The sequence below is a fragment of the Leucoraja erinacea genome, chromosome 23 (genome assembly GCF_028641065.1).
Source record: "Leucoraja erinacea ecotype New England chromosome 23, Leri_hhj_1, whole genome shotgun sequence".
NCBI classification, from domain to species: Eukaryota; Metazoa; Chordata; class Chondrichthyes; order Rajiformes; family Rajidae; genus Leucoraja; species Leucoraja erinaceus.
The window spans coordinates 24,383,033-24,388,703 of record NC_073399.1 but is presented as its reverse complement, the minus strand read 5'-3'; the positions used below and the strand labels follow the sequence as shown (position 1 = coordinate 24,388,703).

Below are 5,671 nucleotides of genomic sequence, written 5' to 3'. Positions count from 1 at the left end.
GACACACACAAGGGAAGAGCTAAACAAAAACCGCTAGCAACCTTGGATAACAAAGGCGAAGATAGTGATTCTAATGGAGAAGCAAGCGGCCACTCCACACTAACAGGTGCAATGCTGAAAGAGATGTCAGATGCGATTTTAAAGGCCATCAACGACCGCTTTGATCAATTTGAAATCAAGTTTACATCTCTTCAGTCCTCACAAAATGCCTTGACGGTCCGAATGGATTCCATGGATGAGATAGCTGGAGAGCATGACACCCGCCTGACGCTAATGGAGAAAAACATAAGCAAAATACAAAGGGAAAACACCCTCCTGCAAGCAAAAATCAACGACCTAGAGGGCCGCTCACGTCGAAATAACATTAAAATCGTGGGTATTCCAGAAGGAGAAGAGAAAGGGAAACCAACAGAGTTTATCAGCGCCCTCATCCCAAAACTGCTGGGTGAGGCACACTTCCAAAAACCACTTCTCATTGACCGTACACACCGCACCCAACAGCCGAAGCCCACGGAGGGAGCCAGGCCTCGCACACTCATCGCCAGGGTCCATTTCTTTCACGAGAAAGATATGATAATAAGACTTGGTAGACAACAGACTCTGGTGTACAATGGACGGCGAGTCTTTATCTTCCCGGATTATACAGCTGAGGTAATGGAGCAGCGACGTGGGTTCCGTGATGTCATGCAGACCCTGCGGGAGATGGAGGTGAAATACAGCCTGCGCTTCCCAGCCAAACTCCAGCTTCAACACAACGGACAACTGAAGGTTTTCACTTCACCTGGAGAAGCAAAGAAATTTGTGGAAGGGCACCTGAGAAGCAACGCTGGAAATGAACAGACAGGATGACCCTGTTCGACAGAGGAAATATTCGCTGAGAGCATTAAAGAACAGTTTGCTTCAACACACCTAAAGACGGTATAATTTGACATTTTCAACATTATTTGAATGAGCGGAGGAGGCCCTTGGCTTGCCTTAGCTGGTTTATTTGTTCATAGACTGGTTAGGTAGTGGGCCTGGGGGGCAATTTTACTTGCCATACGCCCGGCGGCCCTCGCTAAACAATGAGGGGGGAAGGTAACGCTTTGTTTGGGGAAGTGTTTTTGGGGAGGGGGTCAGGGTTTGTTAATGTTCAATGTTTTCCAGAGCTGCCAGACCTTTTATTTTTTATATTGTTTCATTTCACCATGGTGTGACTTTTTGTTTTTCTTAGCTGAATATGTCAGGACTTAACAATGTAAAGCAGGACGATATGAGTAAGATAACGTTGGTCTCATGGAATGTACGTGGCCTTGGGCATCCAATTAAGCGGGGTAAAGTGTTTGCGCATTTGAAATCTTTATCTTCAGACATAATATTTCTCCAAGAGACCCATATCAAAGCTACAGAGCAGAGGCGATTAAGAGCTAATTGGATCTCTCAAGTTTATCAGTCGCCTTTTACATCCAAGGCTAGAGGTGTAGCTATTCTTTTTCGTAAGAATATCCCATTTCAACTTGTTTCAATGGTTACAGACCCAAATGGCAGATATATTATGATTACTGGAAATATTAATTCATTCCCTATCACACTACTGAATATATACGGTCCAAACATTGATGATCCAAATTATTTCCGCAAAATGTTTGATTTAATTCCAGACCTCAACACCACCAATTTGATAATGGGCAGAGATTTTAATTGTTACCTTGACGCACATCTTGACAGGCTCTCCACCCGCAACCCACCTGCAATTGCATCTGTTCAAACATTAAACAACCTGATTAAGTCTAGAAACATTGTTGATATCTGGATACAACATCCAACGGACAAAGACTACTCATTTTGTTCTCATGTCCACAAATCATACACAAGAATTGATTATTTCCTGGTGGATGCAAAATTAATATCTAGCATTGAACATACCAAATATCATAATATATTGATATCAGACCACAGTCCGGTATCTCTAGACTTGAAGCTTGCTCTGCCTAAACAAAGCTATTGTTGGCGCTTTGACCCGTATTTGCTCACAGACCAAGTGTTTATTGACTTTTTGACAGCAAGGCTTACAGAGTTCCTTGAGACCAACGATACAGGGGATGTATCAGATTCTATACTCTGGGAGACCCTTAAGGTAGAAATGAGAAGTCATATAATATCATTTGAAGTCTCCAAAAAAAGGGAACAGCGTCATCAATTGGTAGAAATTGAAAATGCACTTCTAAATCTTGAACAGACTTACAGGAACTCTCTCTTACAAGAGGATTACAACAAAATCTTGAATCTAAAATACGAATATAATCGTATTCTTAGTGAAAATGTTGGCAAGCTTCTACACAAGCTCAGACAGAGACACTTTGAGTTGGGCGATAAACCAGAGAGGCTACTGGCCAGACAATTAAAATGGGAACAGGCAAGTCGTGCGAACCATAAAATCAAATCCAAAACGGGTGATTTGCTTACCAATCCCAAAGAAATAAACAACCGCTTCAAAGTATTTTATTCAGAATTATATACTGCTAAAACACGGGCCACTAATGTAGGTTTTACTTCGGAGTCACGTGAGTGACTTCGTGAAGAACCCCGCTTCCAACGCATGCGTGTCATATCGCTACACGCATTGCAACGAGTCACACAGGGGGGAACGACGTTCCCCAAGCGGGAGAATTTGAAAGTCGGGAACAGCAGGTAAGAGACTCTGCGTTCCTTTTTTCTACTTACCTTTTAGGAGGCTGCGGAAAGCTGGCGGGGAGACCCGTGGAGTGCGAGCAGCCGGCAGGAGCAGCAACGGCACGAGTTCCCTGGAGGGGAAAAACCTGTGCCCGACTTCGCCCCCGCACCGGCAAAATTCACTTCTCGGCCGGGCGGGAAGCAAAGCAAAGAGGTCCCGTATGCCAGTCTCAAGCGAGGCTGGCTTGGGAGCAGTCGCTAGCGGCTAGCGCGGAGGCAGCAGGACAGAGAGCACGGACCAGCGCTGTAAGTACCCGGGGTACACAGCAGGGCTGGAAACGCTCAAGCGAGTGCAGCGGCACTAATGGAGCTAAGGAACTGGGGACGTTCGGGCCGAAAACCTTCTTCAAAAGGTAAGCACCGGGGTTGGTCCAAGGGGTCCCTAGGAACAGCCGGGTTTTACCGGCTGCGGATCTGCCACGAAGGACCAGGCCCGTGAACACCGGGGTCGGTCCGAACGGCTCGAACCCGACACGCAGGGAACGACGTTCACCAGCGGGAGAATTAAAAGTCGGGAACAGCAGGTAAGAGACTCTGCGTTTCCTTCCACTTACCCTTTAGGTGCAGACATGGACCGGGTCCATGTAAGCTGCAGAAAGCCGGCGGGAGAACCGCGGAGTGCAGGCAGCCGGCAGGAGAGCAGCAATGGCAGCCGGCAGCGGCAGGAGCAGCAATGGCAGCCGGCAGCGGCAGGAGCAGCGGCAGCCGGCAGCGGCAGGAGCAGCGGCAGCCGGCAGCGGCAGGAGCAGCAGCGGCAGGAGCAGCATCGGCACGTCGATTCCCAGAGAGGGAAAACACCTGTGCCCGACTTCGCTCCCGCACCAGGGGAAAATTCATTTCTCGGCAGCAGCGCTAACGGCCAGCGCCGAGGCCAAGGACATTGCAGTGCAGTTGACTGGCTGCAATCGACCGCGAGGGACCAGTAATGTCAGTACCGGGGTCGGTCCCAGCGGGTTTTTTAGTTACAGAGATCGCTTCTTGGGCCTTTTGGCTAAGATCAACTATAGTAGCTGTTTATTATCAGTTTTAATATCTTATACGTCCCTTATCTAAGGACCATATAAGCAGGAGTGCCCAGAACTGAGGGCATTAGAGTGGGGTTGACCGGTTGCAACGACCGAAAGGGACCAGTACCGTCAGTACGGGGGTCGGTCCCAGTGGTCTGAGATAAAGGAGCAGCCAGGAGCGCTGAGAGCGTTGGAGCCGGGTTAAAGAAATGGGCTAGATGGAATCAGCTGTGCCAGATGTCCTCCACACCGGCCATATCCACTCCACGAAAGGAAGGACAAAGCTGGAGAAGGAGGACCGTGGAGCAGCGGGCAGCCAGCAGCAGCCAGCGGCACTTGGATCAACCGTAGTGGGATCAGCTGTGCCCGATGTCGGCCCCGCACCGGCCAGATCCATGCGGCCGAGCGGTAAGGCTAGACACAAATCAAACAAGGTAGTGGACTCAGAAGGGTCCGACTTTGCATAACCGCCGGCAACCAGCGCCCGAGAGCGCTGGAGAAGGAAGAAGCGGTGTATGGAGCCTTTCCTCCAACGTGATAAACCCACAGCAGTACCTCTTTGAGGGCTGCACAGTGCTTCTACCCCATCAGAGGGGAGCACTGTGGGTCAGTTCTGGGCTGACCTGCAAGAGGGGTCCGCAGAACAAAAGACAAGTGGGCAGCAGGTAAGCCCCACATGGGTACCCCGTGCGGGACCCTAGAGATCTCTAACTCTAAAAAAGAGTAGGCAGGACCCTGAGGGGCCAGAGCCTGGTAATACAGCATCCCATGATCCTAACACAGCAGGGACTCTGCTGGACATGGTGGCTGATTACTTTAACCAAGTCAAACATGGGTAGACTTGGATCCAGGATGGCAATAGTATTACGATATGTCTGGCCACAAACGCCAACAAGAAATATTTACAGAGACTGGCCAGACATCTGCCACCTGGCAACGGTGAGGCATTACAGGTGCCCAGCGTAAACCAATGCATTTGGCAGCATATGGGGACGAACATCAGGAACCAGGACCTCAAGATCCAGAAAACCTTAACGGGATTGACGGAAGGGATCACAGCAAACACCCGCACCCTGGACTAAACGGAGGTAACCAAAGACCATCAAGACGCACTAGCTCTGTTTAGTAATATGCAATATGAGCTGAACTAGAATGTGGAAGGCTGCCATTCAGCCAGCACTGGGACCCTAAAAGGCTACCATTTGCAAACAAACAACCGTGGGTGGACGAAGCAAGACACTGGGGCTCATCAAGGCCAGCGCAAGGGCCTATTTTGGAGCACGATACCAGCCACATGCAAGGCCATAAAAAATGTGGCTCATACCAGTGGCAGTGCCAGAAATCAATATAACCCGCAGTATCCTTTTTGGGGTATGGCCAGGGCGGCCACCCTGGAAGATGCGGAAGCCTCAACCTCCCACACAACCCCGAACAAGAGATATCAAACCAGAACCCCTTTTTCAAAATACCAAGGCAATAACACAACCACCGGTAACCATGGAGGTAGGTGGGTGTGGTTTCTTCTGTTAAAAAAGGGACCCACGATGGTGGGGGAGGGGAGGTTGCATCAATGTATAGTATATAATCACTACAGATTCATATAATCTCAGCAGTATTCAGGATTATCTGATAGAATTTTCTCATCCCAATAACCCCAGTACAACATACACCAGAATGGCGTTTTGTCCTTACATAAACCAAACAATCTAAAGCCCACATGGTGCTACAAAAATTGTACACAAAAGGTGTGATTGAGCATACTTTTCATGGAACATTAGAATTTGTATCAATCATATTTATTAAAATAAAATAGATGGGGGTTGCAGGATTATCATTGACTTTTCAACCCTAAACACATTCGTTCAAGATATTCATTTTTAGATGGATACTCTTATTACTGATAAAGACTTGGTGTCAGCTGGGTTTTTTCTATATGGCAGGCATTGACTCAA

General features: G+C 48.4%; 1 pseudogene; it reads left to right on the top strand.

The window, feature by feature from the left end:
* Positions 1 to 3,682: 3,682 nt before the first annotated feature.
* LOC129708509 (U2 spliceosomal RNA) lies at positions 3,683 to 3,788 on the top strand (annotated as a pseudogene).
* The last annotated feature ends 1,883 nt before the right edge of the window (positions 3,789 to 5,671 follow it).